We start from the raw sequence: 26099 nt of genomic DNA, 5'->3' as shown, positions 1-26099 counted from the left end.
AGAAATTAAATATCTTATTCTTAAGACAATAAATGCAATGTAACTAAACATAATCTTTCCATTTATTGAGGAAATCTTTTAAGAAATAAATTTGAGCAAGGCTGGAAAAACCATCATATCAGTAACTAGTGCTGTAAAACACGTCTCCCGAAAACTTAGTGGCATAAAACAATAATAATGCTATTATTCTCGTGATTTCTATCTGTTAGGAATCCATCAATAGCTTGGCTGGGCAGATGTGGCTCAGAGTCTCTCATAAGTTGCAGTCAGATTGTAGGTGAAAATAGAGCAGCTGGGAGTTGGCCAACCATCTCTCTCTCTTCGTGTCTCATAGCTTTTCCACGGACTGATCTCTTCGGATGGAATTGTTTGGACTTCCTTACAGCAGGGTGACCACAAGGCAGTAGAGCTACGCATATTGCAGCTCAGGACTCCTGAGTGAGTGTTTCAGTGAGCAAGGTGGAAGATCAATCTCCTTTTAGGACCTAGCCTTGGAAGGCATCGAACAACGCTTCTGTCAAATTGTGTTAGTCAAAAGGGTCTCAGAAGTCTTCTCCATTTCAAGCGCATGGGACACAAATCTAATCTCTCAATGGAAAGAGCATGAAAGACATATTGTCAGAAGATCACGTGGGATGGGAGATACTGTTGGGACCATCTTTGAAGACACAACCTGTCACAACAGTATCTCCCATCCCACGTGATCTTCTGACAATATGTCTTTCATACTTCCCCCGTTGAGAGGTTCAATTTATATCCCCTGCAAGCTTATTTTTCATTAGACTATAGGAATGATAAAGACAATAATACGATAATAAAAATAACAAAGTATCTCATTTAATCCTATCGTTCCTCTCATTGTTAGCTGCAAATTGAGCTTCAGAGAGTTTGTTTAGCACGTTCAAGATCACACTGCAAATAGCATAGCCAGCATTTAAACAGACAGCTATTTCGAATTCTAGTTGCTTTTCATTACACTACATCACTCCACAACTACTTTAATATTCACATAACTAATCACCCTCATAAGACCACTTAGTCCCTGAATTCTTATTTATCACAAAGCCCTACTTCTCAATAGCACTTTTAAGTGGAAGCTCAGAAACAGACCCACCAAAAATGGAAAAATGTTCAGGTTAGCCCGGGGAAGGGCTTGCCAGGTCTCCAAACAGCAGACCCTTGGCTTACCCATCAGGACTGCCGTCCAATATATTATTTAACTTTACTCATCTCACTTTCACATTCCATATCAGTTGTCACAATTTTATTTTTACTTTATTTAATCTAAATGTCAGTTTTCCCACTCTTGACAGCTAACCAAGTCTCCAATGTAAAGAAAAAAATAGTCAAATATAGATTCTTTCGAATTGCTTCTCCTCCACGTCGTTTATCTTGAACCTTGTTTATCTCTTTCATGCTATTCCTACTTGTGTCCAAAGCTACTCCCTCTCCCTGTTCTTTGGGTCCCCTCCCTTCCTGTCTGCTCTGGGAGTTTTCATTCCTAATTATGTCCACTTATTTCACCTTCTACCTCCCTTCTCTATTGGCTCTTTCTCTTCCTTTGAAAAACAAACTACATTCCTTATTCTGGAAAAAATAATCCTCCCCTACTCTGTTCCCCTCTCATTTAAGCTGCTCTCTTCCTGGTTTCCTTTCAAGTCTAAACTGCTTATCAGAATGGTTTACATTGGATACACTCACTCTATCTCCTACTCTGTGACTCCTTTTGCTCTGGTTTCAGCCTCTCATTGCCTTCAGCTATTCTTTCAAATGACACAGCTCTTCAGTACAACTCTATGACTAGAGGTATGATAGTTGCATACGCATTCTTTTGTAGTAAATGTCCTCATAGCATTCATCCAAAGGTCAATATTTACTACGGATAAAGATTTCGCTTGGTCAATTTCATCAGCTCCTCATTAAAATTATTTATTCTCTCTTCTTTGCGTATGTAGCCACAAGTCGAATTAGTAGTTCTATTTTCAATATTTTGAGAAACCTTCATACTGTTTTTCTTAGTGGCTCTCCCACATTACATGCCCACCAATAGTGTACTACGGTTTCCTTTCTCCATATCCTCATCAGTATTTGTTGTCCTTTGTCTTGGTTTTTTTTGTTGGTGGTGGTGGTGAGGAAGATTAGCCCTGAGCTAACATCTATGTCACTCTTACTCTATTTTTTGTATGTGAGATGCCACCACAGCATAGTTTGATGAGCAGTGTGTAGGTCTGTGCCCAGGATCTGAACCTGTGAACCCTGGGCCCCCAAAGCAGAGCACATGAACTTAACCACTACCCTACTGGGCTGGCCCCTATCCCTTGTCTTTATGATAACAGCCATTCTAACAGGTGTGAGGTAATATCTCATCGTGGTTTTGCTTTACATTTGCCTGATGATTAGTGATGTTGAGCACCTTTTCATGTACCTGTTGGACATTTGCATACCTTCCTTGGAAAAATGTCTACTTAGGACCTTTGCTCGTTTTTCAATTGAGTCATTTGGGTTTTTGCTATTGAGTTGTATGAGTTCCTTGTATATTTTGGATATTAACCCCTTATCAGATATGTGGTTTGCAAATATTTTCTCCCATATTATAGGTTGCCTTTTCATTTTATTGATAGTTTTCTTTGCTGTGCAAAAGTTTTTTAGTTATGTATAGTCCTACTTGTTTATTTTTATTTTTGTTGCCTTTGCTTTTGGTGTCAAATCCAGAAAATAATTGCCAAGACCAATGTCAAGGAGCTTGAAAACCCCCTGTGTTTTCTTTGTGGAGTTTGATAGTTTCAGGTCTTCCATTCAAGTCTTTTAATTCCTTTTGAGTCAATTTTTGTGTATGGTGTAAGATAGTGGTCCAGTTTCATTCATTTGTATGTTGCTGTCCAGTTTTTCTAACACCATTTATTAAAGAGACTATCCTTTCCCCATTGTATACCCTTGGCTCCTTTATCAAAAATTAATTGACCATATATGCATGGTTTATTTCTGGGCTCTCTATTCTGTTCCATTCTGTTCAATTGATCTATTTGTCTGTTTTTATGCCAATGCTATCTTCTTTTAATTAATATAGCTTTGGAATATAGTTTGAAATCAAGAAGTGTGACACCTCCAGCTTTGTTCTTCTTTCTCAAGATTTCTTTGGCTATTCAGGATCGTTTGTGGTTCCATATAAATTTTAGGATTCTTTTTCTCCACTTCTAGGTATATACACAAATGAAACAAAATCATTATCTCAAAGAGATATCTGTGCTCCCATGTTCATAGCAGCATTACTCACAATAGCCAAGGAATGGAAACAACATAAGTGTGATAGATAAAATGTGAGATATTATATATATAACGGAATATCATTCAGCCTTAAAAAAGAAGGGAATTCTGTCATTTGTGACTACATGGATTGATAAACCTGGAGGGCATTATTCTAAGTGAAATATAAGCCAGAGAGAGAAAGACAAATACCTCATGGTGTTGCTTATATGTGGAATCTAAAAAGAAAGTCGAACTCATAGAAACAGAAAGTAGAAAAGTGGGTGCCGGGGGCCAGAGGGTGGGGAAAATAGTAAAAGTATGTGAAAGAATACCAACTTTCAGTTATAAGATGAATAAAGTCTGAGAATCTAATGTATAACATGGTGACTCTAGTTAATGGCACTGTATTGTATAATTGAAATTTGCTAAGAGAGTAGAACTTAAATGTTAACACCAAAAAAAAAAACCCAGATAAATATTTGACATAGATGGATGTGTTAATTAATTCTATAGGAGAAATTATTTCACAATGTATACATATATCAAACCATCATGTTGTAGATTAAAGAACAGAAATTTACTTTTCACTGTGCTGGGGACCAAAAAGTTCAAGATCAAGCTTCCAGTGGATTTGGTTCTAGGTGAGAGCTCTCTTCCTAGCTTGCAGGCAGCTGCCTTCTCACTGTGTCCTCACAAGGCCTTTCCTCAGTATGTGCACACAAAGAGAGAGAAAGAGAGATTTCTCTTTCTTCTTCTTATAAAGCCACTGATCCCATCATGAGGATCCCACCCTCATCACCTAATCTAACCCTAATTACCTCCCAAAGGCCCCACCTCCACATGTGATAACATTGGGTGTGTTAGGGTTTCAATACATGAATTTGGGGAGGACACAAACTTTCAGTCCATAACAACTACCCTATAGTTGATTCCAAAGCTACCAAAAATAATAAGTGATTTTGCGAGTGTACTCCAATTCAGAATTGTGAACTTTCTCATGAGCTCTTTGATGGGAATCATAAATGGCAATTCCTTGTTCCAAGATTAATATTTGGTTTGTGGTAGCCGCCTACATTCTCCATCAAACATGAGTAAGTCTCTGGGATCACTATAATCTTGGGTTGTGATGAATCTTTATTAGCCATGGATATTCTTGTGGACTCCAGATTAGAATATGTTCTAGGAATAGCAGCCAAAGAGGTAGATGGCCAGGTAAAGACTAAACATAAACATCTAATTTTGGCCCGTCCTGAAACTATATTAAGACTACAATTAAAATGTTTTTTTTAAAAAAAGTATACACTGGGGCCAGCCCAGTGGCATAGCAGTTAAGTTCACGTGCTCTGCTCCGGCAGCCCAGGGTTCGCCAGTTCAGATCCTGGGTGTGGACCTAGCACCCCTTATCAAGCCATGCTGTGGCAGGCGTCCCACATATAAAATAGAGGAAGATGGGCACAGATGTTGGGTCAGGGCCAATCTTCCTCAGCAAAAGAGGAGGATTGGGAGTGGATGTAAGCTCAGGGCCAATCTTCCTCGGGAAAAAAAAAAAGCATACACCAAAGAATATGGACAAGTGAAGAAGACATCAGCAATGTTTTCTGGAACCTAGAAGACATATGGATCACAGATTCTTATTTGTTACACCCTAGGAAACCAACTCAATTCTCACTTCAAAAATCTTCATAAGGCTAGGGTACTGTTAGGACCTAAGACCTTTGTAAAATGGGTTAAAGGGAGTATTGAAATAAAGAAGATGCACTGAAGGCTGTTTAATAAGTACTTAGATACCTAGATCCCCTTTCCATTCTACTTTCCATTCCATCCCCAAGCCCAGGAAGACTAAATGTTTATATGGACAAGGAAAGACAGAGGGTCTGTAAATTGGGAGAAATCAGTTGAGAGGATGAGCACATATCAAAAATAAGGGGGTTAAGTGAACACAGGAAAACTGAGTGACAAATTATGAGACCTTATTTTTCTCCAACTAGCTTCTTAGAACATTGAAGCCAGGGCTTCACTTTCCAGGAAGATTTAATTTCCCAGAACTTAACTTGGGCCTATCTAGGGACTCTGGGCAGCCCTAGAGGGGAAGACTCAAAGAAACAGGCATTGAAGGTTTCCCAACAAAGACCCAACCAGTTGACTCAACAGTGAGACCTAAAAGGAAGAGAATAGCTTTACATCTCTGGACCTGAGAGATGAATCTTAATTGTGATTCTAGGAGTTCCTCAAGTTTACGCAGATCCTTCCCAGATGGAGAGAACTGGGGTGAAGGGTGTCTAAACTAGGCTTCTGGGTAACATGAAGGCTGCGAATGTGTAAGAAATATGGATCCTCACGGAGCGAATCTCATTTGGTGCCTGTGGTCCACAGATCATGCTGCAGAAGAGAAACAGTTTATGAGCTGATGAAGGTTGTAAAATGGTAGCTGATAAAATGCTTGTAGACTGCTATCCTTAGAGCAATCTGGACTTGACAAGACTAGATTTCAAAGTAGGAAGTTTCAAGGTCTCACTTCCATGACTGCAAACAAGCATCTTGTGGCCACAAAGCCTAGGCTTGTTTCCAGGAGTCATACAAACTGCTTAATTCTCTAGTGGAAGAGCTAAGAAAAGAGAAAGGCGTTTCCTCCTGCATTTCAGCTCTGTCTGTTAATCCTCCCTCTTGGACTAGGAATTTGTAGGTCTAGGTTCATATCATAAATTGAGGTCCAGTCCAGATCCATATGGAGCTCTGCATGATGCCACAGTTTAGCATAAGACCCAATGTACCAGCTCTGTGGGGCAAGCTAAGAGGGCCTTGGACCTGGCACTAAATCACCCCCTCAGAGTAGGATGTGGTAGGTGGGAGTACAGAGAATCAACTGTGATTTCTGGGAAGTACACCAATCCAGGAAGTAAAGAATGGCAGACAAAAGGTAAGCCATCAATCGTAATGTATTACCAAGCAAACAGACAGATCAATGCAGAAGATGAGTTTCCAGCCGTGGCAAGGCTAACACCTAGAATGAGCTAACACTTGGAGGGTAAAGTTATATAAAAGATAAAGAAACCTTAAGAATTATTCTCTGAACAAGGAAAATTGGAAGCTTAGTTCAAATGCTCAGCAATGAATTGTGTATCAGACCCTGAGAATGACAAAACAAACTGGACCTAAGCAGATTGAAGAAGAAGGAATCAGAGAAGCAATTATGAATGTAAAATACTTAAATGTTTGTTTTATGAAAGAGGAATTAGAATTATTTCTGGGATTGATTATTTTTATAGCTGAGTATAACCCACTGAATCTGTGCTGTGATCAATCCACAAAGGCAGGATGGATCTCCACCCAAAATTTGGTTCAGATGTAGAGATGGTTTGTCACTACACACACATGAAGAGGGTATGGTAAGGTTTATCACTCACATAACGAGGCTTTCCGGGGAGAGCAGTGCAGGCTGCCAAGCAGGTCTGAGGATGGCTTGAGAGACAGCAGGGAAAAGAGACTGGCTTAGCTTTTATTGTAATTAGGCAGTGGGGCTGGGGTGAGGCCTCCCGTGGGCAGCCCAGGGCTTGTGTGGTTCAAATTTCCTGTTGGTGCCAAAGGAGGAAGAATCTGGACTCTCATGTTAGCTTGCCCAGATGGAGGGCAAAAGGGGAGGGTGATTAATGGGGCTTGAAAGTTGTCAGCAAACATCAATAATGAAGTCAGATTCTTTATTACAGTCTAACATACTGAATTTTGGAATGGCAAGAATTATGCTTAGGAAGGAAAATAATATTTTTGGAGATTGCAAATGTTAAGACGATGAAGAATTCATACAGGGCTGACTATTGTCTTCTTGAAATTCTATGGCTATATTCTTGCATGGTAAATGAAACAACTTAGAAACATCCAATTATCTCAATTCCTAGACTAACCAAAGATGGTCTCAAATGCAGACTTTGGAGGAATATTATAATTTGCTTTGTACAGCAGCTAATACAGCATTAATGTTGTGTGTTAAATAATAAGTAAATCAGATGAATATTTTTACCACTATTTCTGTTCCAAATCAGATAAATCCACAAGGAGTTGGAAGAATAAGTGAATGCGAACTTGGTTTCAGTCATGTAAAACCAATCTGGGTAATTCAGGAAATGCACTGGATTCAAAGATGTCTTTAAAGTTGACAGTTCTCAGATGTCAGTTTTAAGGGAATATTGCCCTTTCAATCCTTATTTGATAATAATGTTTTTAAATTACTGCTCATTTTTGCATAATATTTCACATATATAAGAAAATTATAATTTCTTATAATTATAATCTGGTTGACTAAAAGTTTTGTGTTAAAGAATACCAGTCAGTACCCAGTACTTCCTTCTGAGAAAAAAGGAATCACACAGATATGCCAGAAATAACACCTCCTAAGTGTTAAAATAGAGGCAAATGAATAAATATGCATCTTTACTACTATTCTTGCAAGTGCATATATATTTTTAACTTTGAAAAAATGTTTTTTTAATTTAAATATTATGGCTAAACAAACATTAACCTATGACTGTCTGAAATTGTAGAATTGAAGGAGATTGAAGTGAAAATTGACAATGCTCCAAAATAGTGTACCGAGATCCAGCTGGCGGGATGATCTTCTAGATTTCCCAATATTTTCTAGAGAAGGATCAAATCAGGCACGTGTGTGCTATATCCACAAAACTATTTGGTACATTGCCCCCTACCTCCCCAATCTTTATAGCAGATCCAAAATCACTTAGGCAGAGGGGCCTGACTTCGCTGATCCGTCATTCCCACGTCATTACACAGATGGCTCCCAGGTGAGTTAACGGTTTAAGGCTGTGTCGACTTGTGACCACGAGATCTCCTGTGTTGTCCTGAAGTAATCAATCTGTCCAAACACGTGTGGCTAATAAAGCACTATTATACTACACTAGTACACCTCAAATTGAGATGGCACAAGGACCAGCGCTAACAAATCTTCAGACCAAATTGTTTCTAGTAAACTCAGGAGAAAATTCTCACCACATTAACATTTTGGTTAGACAATTCTATAACAATACCGATCTCCACTTAATTTTCAATTTATATTTTTAATAAAAAGTGCATTTGAAGATTAAATCCTTCTCTGTTTATACTTCATTGCAACAAATGTACCTAGTATTGTTTTTTTGTGATTATTACTTAGAATTATATTTACACTTTTTCTTTATTCTCCATTTTTCGGCAATATGGCTACTTAAACTTTATGGAGGGACACTGAGTCTTTCTTCTTTCCAACTTCACACGTGATGCAAGTGCTTTAGAATAAAGTTTGGATCTAATCCCTGGGAAAGAAGGGAAGAAATGAAAAGCTAGATGCTTGAATCTGTAACTGATCATTGAAACTCTGTATTATAATATTGAATGCAATAAAATGATTATTGGCTCATTTGATAATCTTGCAAAAATGATTGGTGATAAATTAAAATTAGAGATAAATATGGGGCCGGCCCGGTAGTGCAGCAAAGTGCACACATTCAGCTTTGGTGGCTGGGGAGGTTCGCCAGTTCAGATCCTGGATGCGGACATGGCACCACTTGACAAGCCATGCTGTGGCAGGTGTCCCGCATACAAAGTAGAGGAAGATGGGCACAGATGTTAGCTCAGGGCCAGTTTTCCTCAGCAAAAAAAAAGAGGAGGATTGGCCATGGATGTTAGCTCAGGGCTAATCTTGCTCAAAAAAAAAAAAAAAAATTAGAGATAAATAAGAAGTGTGAAACCTCCTCCAATAAAAATCCACAGTTAAAATTTTTTCTTACATGTACTTAGTGAGAAACTGTGGAAATACTTAAAATATAAAGAGAAAACTAAAATCATACAATCTTATCATCTAGTAATATCTACTGTTCACATTTTAGAGTTTTATTTCCAATAATGTCAGTTCTTATGCATGTGGATTAAGTGTGTTCCTTAAAATATTGCTGGATGCTTTGTGTCGATACATAGAGATAAACAAGCAAATAGAAGCATGCTTCTAGCTGCTATTTTACACAGTGTTATGCTGTCTTTTCCATGCTGTTAAATTTTCTTCAAAAATATTAATTCCACATGGCTGTATAATCTCCCATATTCTCAATATGCTGCAATTTATTGAACTTTTTTCCCTAGTGTCAAACATTGAGTTTGTGTCCAGAGAGAGGGTAGCATATTTTTTCATAAATAATATTTCAAAGATTATACTTGTATGTAAGGATTCATACTAATCTCTAAGTATTTCCTTTGGATACAAGAAGTGCTTTACTGGGTCATGGTATTTTGCCCTTACATATCCAAATTTCTTCACCAATGGGTTGCACCAATGCAGAATCTCACGAGAAGACTATCATAATGCCCTTTGCACCATACTCTCACCGTCACTAAACATTGTTATTTAAAAAAGAACTTCAGTAATGTTATACAGGGACATGATGCACCATTTCCAGGTTATAAGAGATTTCTATATGATCATAGGCCAGATATACTTCCCTTCTGTGAATTTTTATGTCCTTTTCATATTTTTATATTGAGTTTCTAAAGGGTTTTTAATTATTATTATTCCTTTGTAAGCACAAAGTTTTAAAAAACTTTCTTAAGTATTTTTAAATTCTATGTTCAGTTTTCAAAATCAAATGTTTGCTTCAAATAAGCAAGAGTCACTCTCCAATATTTCTACATAAGCACAAGATCAGGCATAGAAAAAAACCATACAAAGAGCATTTCTTGCGTTCTTTCACCATGACCTCTAGGCATATTTTTTAATTTCCATCCTTAACTTGAGTAAAATACATACATCTTGTATGAGGTCAGGAGTCATCGCTTTTCTCTGACATCCCCTTCATCTTTCTGAGCCCTCACTGTGCATAATAGATGTGCCCACTTACACAAGTACAATGAAATTTGATGAATTGTGGAAAAGCATTCTTTTGTGGGGAAAGAGTGCCACACATGTCTTTGGAATGTAAGGAATTTGACCCTAAGTAGACAGGAGTCACATTCTATATAAATAGAGCTCTATGGCAGTAACTTTCATCATCTTGAACTATTATGTTCATTTTAAAGGAATAACAAAAGAATTGCTAAATTTTTTATAAGCTTCCATTGGAGAGAGGAGGATGTTGATGAAGCAAGAATCGGTGTTGAAATCACAAATGTGACATTGTGTGAGGAGTTCCATGTCCAGAATCTGCCCTCTTGACAACAGGACAGTTTTTTGACCTTTGATTTTTAACAAATTGTGGTTAAGTTAAAACACTATCTGGAAATCCTCCAGTTAACATCTGCATGATATTGCAACTATGTTAAGAAATGGGAGAGAAAGATACTAAAATGTGAAAATCATATGATCAAAATCATTTCAATTTTGTAAAATGGAATGAGATATTTATTATATAACACATTATTTAAAAAACTTCACTAAGCAATCAAAGACAGATTACACAAATAAAAAGTTAAGTAAGAATAATGAACTAAACAATATATGTTTTAAAAGTAGGTCTAATGCATACATGCAAATATGTTCCCTGATAATAGGCACAAGGACCTGTGGCATATACCTAAAAAAGATTATATTTTAAATCATAAAAAGATCTCATAAAACCAAAAATGTAGAAATAATACAAAAAGCATTTCCTGATAATACTATGAGTTCCTAAATCAAATACAAAATAAGAGACAAAAAGCCCTTTCATTTGGAAATAATTTTATTTGTTTAAATTTTGAAAGCTAAAATCTTGTCACAAAAAACTTTTAGATCAAAGAAGAACTGTAAACCAAAAATTCAAATTATCCAGAAAGTAATGATAAGGAAGATACCGCATATTTTGTATATAGAACATAAAAAAGAAGAAGAAATGAATAAATATGGACATAAAAGCAGAAATAAATGAGTTAGAGCACCAAAAAGGAAACAGATAAGAACTAACAATAAAATTAATTAAAATAAAACAATACAAGTAGTAAAAATCAAACCTTGTTATTTTTTAAATCAATAAAATAGATCAAAACCTTAGCTACTATAATTAAGAAAAAATAGAAGAAACCTATGTGCACATAAAAGATCCCAGGAACGAGATAAGTAAGGGAGCAGAGTAATTTCAAAATATTAGAAGACTACTTCTCTTATTCTAAGCATAACAAATTTAAAACTTGAATGAAATAAGTATTTTCCGGGAAAATATAATTTACCAAAGTTGGCCATAGAATCTATATAAATCCCCCCGCCAAAAAATTCAGTCTACAAGTTAGATATGAAAGAGCCATCTCCCAAAGTAAAAAACACTAGGCCTTGACAGTTTCACAGAGAATTTTTCTAAACTTCAGAACAAATAATTCAAACTAAACTATTCTACAGCACATTGAAAACTAAGATCACAATTTGTTTCAATAAAGTGTGTTACATTGATATTAAAACATAAAAAAAAGATTGCAAACAAATAAGCAAAAACAATTGTTAATTTTCAATATCTAAGAAAATCTTAAATAAAATCATAGCGATCCCATCTAGGAGCATATTAAAATAACAATGCATGAAGAACAAGTGAGATTTGTTCTGGCCGTAAAAAGATGGTTGAATATTAGAAAATCTTTTATTATATTTAATTCTCTTTATAGATCTAAGGTGACAAATCACATGATCATTTTCCTGCGTGTTGAAATGGCATTTGATAAATTCTATACTAATTTTTTATTTACAAAGAAAAAAAAACCCTCAAAAAATCAAAATTGGTGAAATATTCACTAACACACATGGATACACACTTGTGCTCACCCACTCACACATCAAGCCCAGAAACTAGCATACCAAATGGGGAAACAATGCTGGAGCCAGGAATAAAACTAGAATGTTCACTATTACCATGACTAATGAACAAGGTGCTCTTGAGGTATTAGCCATTGCAATCATAGTATAAAACATTTTTTATTAGAAGTTTAAAAGTATAAAGAATAAAGTAAATATTAACACTCTTTGCAGATGATATTGTACAATTGGAAAACCCAAGATGAGTTATAAACGGAACAAAAAGGAAAAACTTCAAAGCATGAAACCATAAAGGTATTAAAGAAAATGGAGATTATTTTTTTATAATATTAGAGTGAAGAAGGAAGGCCTTTCTAATCAAGACAAAGTGCAGAGGTCATTAAAAGCAAGATTGATGAAATTATCAGTGAGACTTTTTTAAATGCCACTATAAGAAAAAAGAAACACAAAGATACTATAATCAAAAAGACAGACTCAAGTGACAAACCTGAAAATAAAGAGAACTTGGTTGTAGGCAAAGAGGAATCTGCCAAATATGTAAATACCTAGAAATCAAGAAGGAAAAAAGTCAACAAATGAACAGAAAAATAAGCAAGGACAGAAACAATTTATTGAAAATCAAATAAAAATACCCCTGAGAAATAAAAAATGTGCAACTTCATTCATCATAAATGAAATGTTAATTGAAATATGATAATATTTTTACCTAGTGTGTTGGTCCAAACCCAAAATGTCTGACAATACACTCTGTTGTTAAAGTTACATGAAAAAAAGCATTTTCGTTCATCCCTTGGAGCACAAAATGCCACGACCTTGTGGAGTGCAATTTGACAAAATTTAAAATTCATTTACCCTTTTATCCAGCAATTCTTCTCATGAGAATTTATCCTGCAGGAATACTTAAAATGATGTACATGGAAGGTTATTTTCTTACAGTACTTTTTTGTTAGCAAAAGATCCAGTGACAACTAGTCACATCCATCTAAAGGGCACGATTGAATAAATTAGGGTATAGTTACAGATGTGAAGATGTGAAAAAAGAAAGACTGAAGGTTTCTATACCCTGATATGTAAAATTCTCCAGGATACATAGTTAAGTGAAAAAATATATATTCAAGCTCTATAACGGTGCATATCTTTTGTATAGCGAGGTAGTAACATGTGCTTACATTTGCCGATATATTTACGTAGAGAAACACTGGAAGGTTACACAAGAACATAATAAAATATTGTTCCCTAAAGGAGTTCAGTCACTACAAGGTGGCCAGGGACAGGGGTGATGACTAGATATCTAAATGCTTAGCTTTGTGTATATCATTTGGATTTTTGAACTCCATGAAAACACAGCAATTCAATAGGTATAAAATATTTTTACAACTATAGAATATTATATAATAGAAAGGCTGCATAGCAAGTACTCAGTGGATATTTGTTGAGAGAATAAATGCATAAGAATAAAAAATTTTTCTTACATAAACAAATGAAAGGAAGGAAAGAAAGGAGGAACATAAGGAGACAGGAATGAGGGAAGGAAAAAGAAATTTCACTTGACTTTTGTGTCCACACCTTCTATTTCCGTTTGAGATTAAACCTTAAATATAAGATTTGTTGTCTTATCAGTGAGCATTTCGTGTGACTGCTGAGTTTAAGTAATGCTGAATCGAACCAAAAAACATTATACCCTTTTACGAATGAACATTGTATGATTATTGAGATACTGTTCAAATATATGTATGCACTATGCATGCAAGTACGTGAAGTGCTTCATTCAAAAGAAAATTGGGGGTGGGTAGCACTATGACTTAACTTGGAATTTTCAATCAGAATAAAACTTGATTTAAACTTTTTAAATTAGTTTTCAAGAGTTGTATTTCCTTTCAATTTGGCTGTATGTGTGAAATTTATTTCATCCTCATTTTTCATGTGATCCTTAAGAAGATATTAGAAATCTGTTACATTTTTCAGATTGGCACTATGTGTGCTTGTATGTAGAAATGAGAATTATTGTATTTTTATTACTAATACCAAAAAATCATGTCCCCAATAGAAATGGTAAATTCCAGCCAGTATAGTGCAGGCTGAGTGAAAGATTCAAACAGTGAAAAATTAGACATTTTTGAGAAGATGGGTAATTCCATGGATGCTGCATCCCAATTGTGAATCTTTGCTCAGAGTAGCTTCTGTAAGTAGTTCCTGACTGAGCTTTAATCACACATATTCAATTAATTGTTAAATGTGTCCAGCCTGTAGCTCCAGAGGGTATAGAAGCCCATTCTGCAGACGCCACACTTTGCCCACAGAGTGGAGCAGTAGGTATGGCAAGCAGTAACATGCAGACCACAAGACAAGTGAGTGTGCGAGGAGTGGAAGGGCAGAGGGTTCTCAATAAGTTGCCCAGAAGGACGTCATCACTGTGTGGAGAAGATAGCTGTGTGACTGCCGTTCTTCCCCTTTCCCGCCACAAGTGCTTACTGTGTTTGTCCTGAACCTTATCAGTTACTGTATATTGAATATATGCAAAGCAAATAACTTTTTATGTTCACAAATCTCTGTAACAAGAGGTGCCACAGCTGGACTTCACGGAGAGAACCCCAGAATCACCCCGGAGATGAAGACTACCACACACCACCAGAGACCTGAGCTTGCTGCCGTGACTGGGTCCAGCTCTTGGATGGCTTCCCTTAAAGAAGTGCTGGATTTTTAATATTGATCTTCATTGATTAAAAGCAAATAATGACATTGAGGTCCCTCACACTCTGATTCTTACCCCAGGGGTGACATGAGGAAAGTCAGGTAAAATGTCCTACTCTGTATAACTTCAAAGTCTGCATCTCCAAAGGAATGGAGAACAATGGAATTTCTCTATTTATGCATGGTAGAGAGACTGCTGTCTGCCTCCCCTCTTGAAAGGAAAAGGAGAAAATAGTAACTTTTGCTCTTTTGAGAGGAGAATAGCAAGGATCCCGGATTCCCACCCTAAACTTCTGGAATGTAAATATATCTTCCCAAGGGCCAGATAAACACTGGACGTCTCCTGCTTTTGTGACCTAGAGATGTTGCCAAGGCCTGGACTTCACAGATTTTGGAATGTAAATACCTAGAAAGAGAGTTCTCACGTCTTTCTGTCACCTTGGGCTTAACCTAGGGACCTAGTCCAAATGGCCACATACCTAATTCTCATGAGATGTAAAGAGCAAAATGCTTCCAGGAAAACTGAAAACAAACATTTCCTATCTTTGTATCCTTTACATTACCCTGTCCCAGAAAGCTAGGGATTTTTACGGTAACGCTCAGAAGTACAGGGAGTTTTATTTCCCCACAAAAGTAAGAGAGTACATTTTTATGCAGGATAGAGAATAATAAGCTCAATATTTGTGATCAATAGTCTAGGCAGTCATAATCAGTAGTTTTCATTAACATGATTGTTACCATTTCTTGTTCTCCCCTTTCAGTCATGTGGTAAAATTGTGTTTAACTGCCTCTTGAAGTTAGGCATAATCATGTGACTTGTGTCAGCCAATGATACAGGAGGAGAAAGATCATGTGTCATTAGCAGGTAGAAAGAGAAACCAGGGCACTGTGATCTCTTCCCCGAACGGTAGACACTCTGACGCCTGGCATCCCTGAATGAGGACGATGTGGCATAGAGCCCAAAACGAATTCTTGAAGCGTGTATAGAATGAGCAAAAACTAAACCCTTGATGTTTTCAGTCATTGAGATACTGTGGTTGATTGTTATACAGCATCCATTAAACTATCATTTGTGACATATGTGCATATCAAGTAATTGAAACATTTCTATTGATCTCAAGTTCTGGAAGCTGATGTGCTTTGAGCTGTTTTCTCTTCTAGGATATGTCACTCCCTCCCCCCGCAAGTGACACGAAATGCTCAAGAATTTAACCTTCCAAAGATTGCATCTCTGGTGTCAGCAACAAGCCATGGAGTCTGATCCATTTCCCATCAAAACATATTGAAGTTAAATATATTTTAAATGTATTAAAAATATATTAGATATTAAAGTTAACAAGATTTGAATTCTGTAAGATCCCTATGTCAACCAATTTCCAGTCATAGTCTACAAGTCCACAGCAAAAGTTAACCTCTGGGTAAGAAATTTGCTTGGTTTAAGGAAATCAAACTCAGTTCATGTACATATGAAATTTGATGACAAAAGTATTTTTAGTTTACTGAGATACAGTTGGGATTGGTTTCAACAAAACAAAGAGTGCATTTGAAGAGCACACAGAATATTTCCTTGGCTTTTTAATATTCCACAAACATGGTCATTCCAAAAGAATGATCTGAAAATTACTTAGAAAAAAAATTGTTCTGTAAATTTTCTTTACTCAAGATTTTATTTGTTCCCCAAAGTTAATCCTTCTTTATTGAGGTTCTCATTGAGGAGTTTTACTTACTATCTTGTGATGTCATATAGGTAATTATTCAAAAGAATCCTTTTAAATGTCTATCACATACCTACATTTCACACTTTGAGCTGCTGAAATCCACAGACTATCGTGGCGATTCAAGCACTGTTTTGTATTAATAAATTGTATACGTGACACACTCTAACTAGAAGCCAGGAAATTTAGTGATAAATTTAACATCTCATTTTATAATCTCAGGTTTAAAACTAGTGGTTTTCATTTAAAGAAACGGTTGTACTGTCAATTATATATCTGAATTACAGTGTGGAGAAACAGATAATTTACCGTCTTTAAAATTATTATTTATTAAAGAGTTTAAGATTAACTGTGCCCACAAAGTAGGCAATCTTTTATACAACTCAACACAAACAAAGATACTTCAGTAAAATGCCCAGCTACCGAATCTGAGCCTGAAGCGTTTGGGAGATCTCCACCTATAATATCACCGTCTGCCTTGGCTTTGCCTTTTTTGTTTTAAATGAGTGAAACCAGATCTTCTTCTTGACAGCATCAACTAAATAAGCAAGTTTTGTTTCCTTTACCTCTGTCCATGAAAAAAGTGCTATTTGAGATCTTGTTCGATTTAAGCCCTGATTAAATTAATCCCTTTTGAAATCATTATTTTTCTAAAAGTATTTATTTCCTGAATGTATCTGCAGAGTCTGAAAGAATAACTTTATTAAAACTTAATGACATGAAAAGAATAAATTGTTCCTATCTAGAATGACTTTTAATAAAGATTCTAAAGTTTTCTAAAGATAGCGATAGATCAAATCAAGAGTTTTTGGTTTGTAAATTGGCTTTTCTTATTAAATCACAGATAAATCAAAGTGAGGAAGAAGAGACAAAAAAAAAAAAACTATTTTAAAAAACAGACCAGGGCTGGCCCAGTGGCGCAGCAGTTAAGTGCGCACGTTCAGCATCAGTGGCCCAGGGTTCACCAGTTCAGATTCCGGGTGCAGACATGGCACCGCATGGCAAGCCATGCTGGTAGGCGTCCCACATATAAAGTAGAGGAAGATGGGTACAGATGTTAGCTCAGGGCCAGTCTTCTTCAGCAAAAAGAGGAGGACTGGCAGCAGTTAACTCAGGAAACTTCCTCAAAAAAAAAAAAAAAAATAGACCAGTCAAAGACAAATCTATTATCAGAGATGCAAAGGGGGAAAAATTTAACTTTGATGTTCAGTGTACTATCTATTGCTATTTTTAAAACATTTATTTTAATGCAAGTCAAGATCAATTCACCTTCACAGATATATTTAGAAGTAAATTAGGATTTAGGATATTAACATTAACTTAAAAATTTTTTTGTTTATTGCAGCAACATTGGTTTATAACATTATACAAAATTTGAGTGTACATCATTATATTTTGATTTCTGTGTAGATTACATCATGTTCATCACCCAAAGACTAATTACAATCCATCACCATACGCATGTGCCTAATCACTCCTTTTGCCTTCCTCCCACCCCACTTCCCATCTGATAACCAACAATCCAATCTCTGTCTCTACATATTTGTTTATTGTTGTTTTATCTTCTACTTATGAGTGAGATCATACGATATCTTACTTTCACCCTCTGATACCCTCAAGGTCCATCCATGTTGTCACAAATGGCCAGATTTCATCATTTTTTATGGCTGAGTAGTATTCCATTGTGTATATACACCACATCTTCTTTATCCATTTGCCCCTTGATGGGTGGGCATCTAGGTTGCTTCCAAGTCTTGGGTATTGTGAATAATGGTGCAACATATTGACTTTTTTCAGTATTTACTTCTTTTAATCACTAAATAAACCATCTCCTGGATTAACAATAAATGACATCAGTGAATCCTTTTCTTTTTGCCCAGGTAAATGCTACCCCTTTGCTCTTCTCCACTTGGATCTAATTGGACCCACTCTCAGGCAACATATACACCAGTCTGTTAATGAACAAGGGGCTATCAGTTGACAATTAAAAAATAATAATGTACCAAAATAGAATAAATATGCTTTTGTACATAAAAGCAATTTAATTTGGGAGTAACAAAGATACTCTGAATGTTAGTATGAACCTCATCTTTGACTTTAAAATAATCTAGCTCAGACCAAAAATATAGGAGAGGGAATTTGGTGTTTGCTGTCTAAAAATCATAGATATGGTACTGTGGAGACAGCTGGAGAAGAAAGACTGAGAGATGCCAGCACTTTGTTCTTTCAGAAAAAGATAAAACCCTTCAGTATCAGCATGAGGCTAAGAAGGAAATGGATATCGCACTAGAAAACTCTGTTACATAGCTGTCAAAATCTAAAAAGACAGCTGTTTAAGTTCTAAATAATTCTCAAGAATTAGAATGCAGTTGGCTAGATATGTAATTTGGGATAATCCATTTAACCTCTTCGGTCCTCTATACATCATTAGAAATTAAACAAACAAAAAATATGTAACACTTTAACTCTCTAAGTAGGTATTTGGAACAACCTTTTAAGTTTCTTCTTTATATTAGATCTTTCATTTTATAAGGCACAAGAAAGCAAAGGAGTTCTTTTTTCTTTTTCTCTTAACCTCTAAGCTGTCCTTTTTTAAATCTCAGAAAAGTGAGTAAGAACAGACACAAAATTGAGTTCCAGCTTTTTCAACTCTGGTTCTCACACTGTCTCTTGGGAAAGAGTTCCCTCCCTTACTGTGAAAGCTCAATGAATCAACTCCCCCAAAGGCCTTGGGATTCAAGAGGAAGTTTTGCAATGCTACTCTGAGGTTTTGGCTCTGAGAAAGAAAGCAGGAATTTTAAGTTTGACATATTATGTATAATTTTGTCCCTGTTCTGCTCTAAGTTTAAAAAAAACTCTTCAGCAGAAATTTTTCCTGAATACCCTGGCACCAAAGGCATCATGGACACTTTGTAGGGAACTTTAAAAGAAAACTCGTCCCCGAGCCCATCCCTGAGATGGTCTCATGAAACCTGCGTTAAAGAGCGTTGGGAGGGGGAGAACTTTAAGGTGACTCAACACTTTTGCATTTCAGGCATCTGGGACCTGGAAGGGGGCCCCATTTCCTCACAACGTTGCGAAACTGAACCACTCAACCTTCTGAGGAACTTTGGATATTCTCAGTTATTTCTGTTGGCATCATACAGCACAGAATAGAAGGTCTATAGTAAGAAAAGAGAATAACTCTGTCCTCTCCTCACCTCCTTTCCTCACTACTTCCCAAACCAAGAACAAAACAGCTTTGGTGATATTCCAGAAAAGGAATGCTGACAAGGCCTGTTTCATTTTAAAACAGTAGCTATTGAAGTTATTTCTTTCGACTGAAGCATCATGACGCTGCGTTGCATTCCTACCAAACAAGAGAGGCTAATATTGTTTGTTTGTTTTGGTAATCCACTAAGTTGCATCTGTGAAAAGAATTTATTGAAATAATGGGCACCAAAATATCTGGAATAGTGCCTGGCATGTAGAAGCCAGTTAATAAATGTGCATTTTATAAAGGCTAACTGACACTACTAAGTTCATTAGTAAAAAACAAAAATCCTTATCTAATAGATTATATATACTTTAAATTATTTTGCTTCTCAAACCTAGGTGAACATCAGAATCACCTGGAGACTTAAAAAGTGGTATCATGCTTTGCTTAAAGAAACAACCTCTGCTCTCATCTTCGGGCAAAGTCAACCCTGCCATCCTCAATAGCTAGGATATTGAGAGTCAAGGCTTTATAATATCATATGAACTTTACATCAACAAAAGAATATGAAAATATGATGCATTTGGCTGCTGATTTATAGAGTGAAAGTGTATATGACTTGTATATGGTAACTCTTCCCTAAGAGTTGTCTTCAAGTCCTATGAAAAATTAAAATATTTTTAAATAAATGCTTTCCCATTACACAAATTTTTCATCTGAAGTATAATTGCAATAAATTAATGTGCTGCTATTTCCAATAATTTGTTCAGGAACAAAATGTGTTTATGTAAAGACCTCATAAGAACCTGATTGTTATAAACATGAACGCCTATAAATGTGAATGAAGTAATTCATTCATATATCTGTCAAATCTAAGTTCTGAGGATGAATTAACAGGTTAAAGTGTAATTTAATGAATGATGAAAATATAGCTTACATTGAATTATATTTTATAAATAATTTACTGCTTGTCAACATTAACAATTTTACCAAGATAAATAAAAATATAGATGGAGGACAAAGAATATATAATAGAAGTTTTGCTATACTGTGCTTCTCTTTCTCAGGATAGCAGTGATGACATGAGTCTGCCTGTGTTATTTCAGAGCCCACCACATGTCAGAGTGCTCTCTGTGGCATGGACTGTAAGGGCGGTAAGTAATCATGTCTGTGGTGTGAGTCAAGGATGCCAGGCAGACCAGGATGCTCTTCCAAACCTTCTACATGTGCTGACCAACACCTGACATTCCAGAATGCTTTATCCTTCAGATCAAAGGTTTTAAGCAAGGGTGTCCTTCAGTGTTTTAAAATACTCTATTTAAAAGTACATATGTCCAGGCTTCACCCTGAATTACCGAATCAGAATATTTGGGAGTTGGATAAAGCATGTGTTGAAACTTTGATCTCTGCTAAATACTAAACCCTCTCCCCATCCCACCCACACTCCTAGCAGAGCTCTCACCTAAAGCCATTTTCAAGCATTTTTATTCTAGTATTCTAGTATTCTAGTATGAATTACCTGAAAGCAGGGTTTGAGGAGGTAAAGAAGAGAAAAGTCCATCAGTGTAACTGTGGAAAGACCAACGTACAAATTGCAGAAAAGGGTGGACTTAATCTAATGTGTTAGGTCTAGCAGAAACTTATGAGAAAATAAAATTTTACAGGACTTAGCAAAATGAACAAGCCCTCAGTTTAATTTGTTTTTTACGGAGAAACTATAAACCTGTAAACTTCTGTACTAGCTTGAAAGACTTTCAAGGATTTGCAAACTAGAGGAAAAATAAAAGTCAAGTAGAAAAATTACAGAAAGGCCCCATGCCCACAAGTGGACAACAGCAATTAATATATAGAAAGATAAATATTATTTCCCAGTGCTTATGAACATTTACAAAGCACCTGTCACATGTTTCATTTCACTTAAGCATCAGAACAACCTTATTGTTTTGTGGAATCTGGTGTAAGTAGATAGTGATTAATACTATTTTACACACGAGGAAACTCAAAGAGGTTAGGTGGCCTTGCCAAGGTCTCATCACCAGGACCCAAGAGCTTGTGCTTGAATCTGTTTGCCTAATGTTAAATAGTCTACCTGCTAAATCACAGGACTCTCTGAAAAATAAATAGAATTTGATAGATTAAAATACAATTCCTGTCTTTGCAATCTAATAATGAGAATATATGGTCAATGTCTTTCTCAAAGGAAATACATTCTTCTTAGGTCCCTCATCAAACCCTACAGAATCCTCCTGTTAATTATTTCTTAGCTAAGTTCCAAACCTTTCTTAGTGGCCTGGAGAATGTTTGGATGCTTTTCCGAAACTCTTTGGCATTGCAGGAGGGGAGGGTCTGTATCAGGCCCTTTCTTTCTACTGCTTCCAGGTCATTACAGCATAGAGAATATGTTTTACTAACATCACTTAGTGTTCCAAATAAAACATGGGACACTAATGGCCTCGAATCTTGGATTTCCATATTTATCTTGGGAGTTCCACTATCTGCAATCTATATGTGACAGAAGAGAGATCAAGGTCAACATTTAATGTTTGACTTTCCTTTTTCTGCTCTAGCTTTTATCTCTTCCTCTTTTATTCTTATCAGGCTAGCAAAATATCCGTTGACTGTGTTGATCTTTACAAAGAACTAACCTTTAGTTTCATTGATTTTCTCTAATGTGTTTCTCTTTTCCCTTTCGTTAATTTCCACCCTGATTTTATGATTTCCATCTTCCTCTTACGGGCATTGGATTTGCTGCTCTTGTTTTCCTAGCTTCTTTAGGTAGAAGCTGAGATTATTGATTTTAGATCTTTCTTCTCTTCTACTGAAAGTGCCTAAAGTTATAAATTTTCCTCTAACCACAGACTTCTTTCTGTTGTTTATCTCCAATTTAATTCTGTTGTGGTTGAAGAATATACCTAGTATGATTTCAATCCATTTGAAGCTGTTGAAACTTGTTTCATGTCCTAGGATAGGGTCTATCCTGGAGAATGAGTCATGTGAACTGAAAAGAACGTGGATTCTGCTGTTGTTGGGTGAAAAGTTCTCCATATGTCAGGGCAAGTTGGGTGATAGGGTTATTCTGGTCTTCTATATATTTACCGCTTTTTTCATTCTAGTTGCCTTGTTCATTATTGTGAGAAGAGTACTGAAATCAACTATAATTGTTGAATTGTCTATTTCTCTTAAAATTATGTAAGATTTTGCTTATTTAGGGACTCTAAGTGCATTTACAGTTGCCAAATCTTCTTGATATGTTTGCCACTTTATCAATAGGAAAAGTCCCTCTCTGTCTCTAATAATATTTCTTGTCTTAAAGTCTACTTTGTCTGATATTAACATAGCTACTTCAGGTTATTTATAGTCACTGTTTGAATGGTATATCCTTTTTCCATTTTCTACTTTCAGCTATTTATTTCTCTGGATATAAATAAAGTACTTCGCTTATAGGGTTAGATCTTGCTTTTTTATTCATTTTGGCAATCTCAGCTTTTTGATTGGAGTATTTAGTCTATTTACATTTAAAATAATTATTGTTAGCGTTGGATTTAAATTTTGCAATTTTTTTCTATATCTCATATATTTTTTGTTCCTCTTTTTTTCTTTTTAATAGTATTTTATTGAGATCATAATGGTTTTTAACATTGTGTAGTTTCAGGTACACATTATTATTTATCAGTTTCTGTATAGACTACATCGTGCTCACCACCAATAGTCTTACTTTTAGTGTCACCATATATATGTGACCCTTTACCCCTTTTGCCCACCCTCCAACCGCCTTCCCCTCTGGTAACCACTAATCTATTCTCTTCATCCATGTGTTTGTTTATCTTCCACACATGCATGAAATCATGCGATATTTACCTTTCTCTGTCTGGCTTATTTCAATTAACATCGTACCTTCAAGGTTCATCCATGTTGTTGCAAATGTCACAACTTTACATTTTTTATGGCTTAGTAGTATTCCATTGTGTGTGTGTGTGTGTATATATATATATATATATATATATATATATATATCACATCTTCTTTATCCATTCATCCATAGAAGGGCACTTGGGTTGCTTCCATGTCTCGGCTATTGTGAATAATGCTACAATGCAGATAGGGATGCATAAATCTCTTTGGGTTGTTGATTTCAAGTTCTTTGGATAGATACCCAGTAGTGGGATAGCTGGCTCATATGGTATTTCTATTTTTAATATTTTGAGAAATCTCCATACTGTTTTCCATAGTGGCTGTACCAGTTTGGATTCCCACCAGCAGTGTATGAGTGTTTCCTTTTCTCCACATCCTCTCCAACATTTGGGTTTTTTTTGTCTTGGTAATTATAGCCATTCTGACAGATAGAAGGTGATATCTCATTGTGATTTTGATTTGCATTTCCCTAATAATTAGTGAAGTTGAACATCTTTTCATGTGCCTGTTGAACATCTGTATATCTTCTTTGGAAAAATGTCTGTTCATATCCTCTGCCTATTTTTTAATTGGGTTATTTGCTTTTTTGTTGTTGAGTTGTGTGTTCTTTAGATATTTTTGAAACTAACCTCTCAGTAAATATATAATTTGCAAATATAGATCTGCCACCACCTCTTCTTATGGTCGCACCAGCTGCTGTGCTTGGTGGGGCTTCTCTGCGAGGTCGGAACCTGGGCCCCTCGCTGGGACTGCAACAGCACAATGGGTTCTCCTGCTGGCTTGGAAAGTTTTCACATGCACACACAGGGCTACCAAGGAAGGGTAGGGGAGTGCTCATGTATCTCCACTAATTCCCAGGGAGCCCATCCCATCCACCTTCAGATGTATATCTGCGTGGCTGTCTCATGTGTCTTGTTGTGCTGGATGGGTGTCCTCCACGGGTCAGTGAATGTCCATTTAGTGGTAGTTCAGAAGAGGAGAGGTAAAGGGAACAGTTCACTCCACCATGTTGCTGATGTCACCCTTGTTCCTCTTTTAGTGCCTTTCTTTGTGATAAACAGACACTTTTAGTTTACCATATTACTCTCTCTGTTGATTTTTAGCTTTACATATAATACGTACACATACATCTAATATTTAATTTTTCATTGACTTTATTTACACTTTGAATATGTCATTCCATACTACCTTTTTGGTCCCCATTGTTTCTGATAAGAAATTAGTTGTTAATCGTATTATTGCAAATAATTTTTGCTTTGCTGCTTTTAAGATTTTCTCTTTGCCTTTGGCTTCCAGCAGTTTGACAGTGTATAGGTGTTGTTCTTTTTGTGTTAATCTTACTTATGTTTCATTGAGTTTCTGGGATCTGTGAGATTATAGTTTTCATCACATTTGGCAACTTCTTAGCCACTATTTCTTCAAAAATGTTTTCTGATCCCTGTCTCCTAGCTAGATAGGAGTTAGTTGGAATGCATGGCATTGTCCCACAGGTCTCTGAGACTCCCTTCATTGTTCTTCAATCTTTATTCTGTTCTTTGTATTGGCTATTTTCTATTGATCTAACTCATGTTCATGGTGATTCTTTCTTTTGCCAACTCAAATCTATTGTTGCTGTCCTCATTCCAGTTATTGTAATTTTTGTCTCTGAAATTTATTTCCTTTTATATAGTTTACATTTCTCTACTGATATTCTTTATTTAGTAACTCCTTGTCATCCTAGTTTACTTTTATTCTTTGAACAGTGTTTCCTTTACTTTTTTGAACATATTTATAATGGCTGCATGTAGGTCTTTGCTAAATCTAGCAAATGGACCCACTTAGAGTCAGTTTCTACTGACAACTTCTGTTTCAGTAACTGAGTCTGAGCCATACTTTACTATTCCTTTGTATGTCATAATTTTTGTTTGAAAGTGTTTATTTTAGGTTACCTATTGTAGCAACTCTGGATTCTTTTTTATTTTTCTGAGGTTTATTGAACTTTTTAAAATGCTTCATCTGTATTTAAATTTCAGAATCTATTTGCTCCATGGTAAATAGTCACTGATGTCTCCGCTCAGGCTTTTCATTCTTATGTTTATTTTTTAGCCTGGCTTCCTAGGTGTTACCTCTTGTATCTGCCTAATTAAGAGCTTAGCTAATGCTTTGGACGGAGATTTTGCTCAAATGCCTTGAACATGTAAGGTTGCCACCCTCTGCCAATCTATCTGAATGTGGTATGAGAAATGGATTCAAAGCTGCAGCCTGTTCTCAAGTCTCCCCAGGGCTCTGTTAGACCTCTCCTGCACATGCATAGGTTCCCACTCAGCCAGTGGGCAGGTGGACAGCTTATCTCAACAATTCTATGTCTCCCACATTTTCAGAATCTCCCCAGGAAATTTCTGGCTGGAAAGTTTTTCTTGCCCATTCTCAAATGAGTCCATCACCACTGTTAATAAGCAAACCAGGGATTTTTGCATCCTACTCTGAATTGAGTCATCTGCCCCCTTTGGCAACAAACACAGCCAGAGGTTTGTGCACCCAGCCACAACTTGTGAAACTTGAGTTCTAGCCATCCAGCCAGGGATTGGGGATGTAAGCAGTTCCAGGG

At 36.2% G+C, this 26099-nt stretch overlaps 2 long non-coding RNA genes across 3 annotated transcripts in view; one reads left to right on the top strand and one right to left on the bottom strand.

The window, feature by feature from the left end:
• Positions 1-15765, top strand: part of LOC138921842 (uncharacterized) — a 76637-nt gene extending 60872 nt beyond the window's left edge. For both annotated transcript variants that reach the window (XR_011434731.1, XR_011434738.1), the window contains exon 3: positions 14558-15765. This is a non-coding gene — a long non-coding RNA (uncharacterized lncRNA). The remainder of the gene's footprint in view (positions 1-14557) is intronic.
• LOC138921843 (uncharacterized) overlaps positions 1-26099 on the bottom strand; it is a 120956-nt gene that overhangs the window by 79649 nt on the left and 15208 nt on the right. The gene's annotated exons all lie outside the window — the stretch shown is intronic.

The sequence above is a fragment of the Equus caballus genome, chromosome 2, assembly GCF_041296265.1.
Source record: "Equus caballus isolate H_3958 breed thoroughbred chromosome 2, TB-T2T, whole genome shotgun sequence".
Lineage (NCBI taxonomy): Eukaryota > Metazoa > Chordata > Mammalia > Perissodactyla > Equidae > Equus > Equus caballus.
Note: the sequence above shows the minus strand (reverse complement) of the source record. Positions and strands in the feature narration are given on the sequence as shown.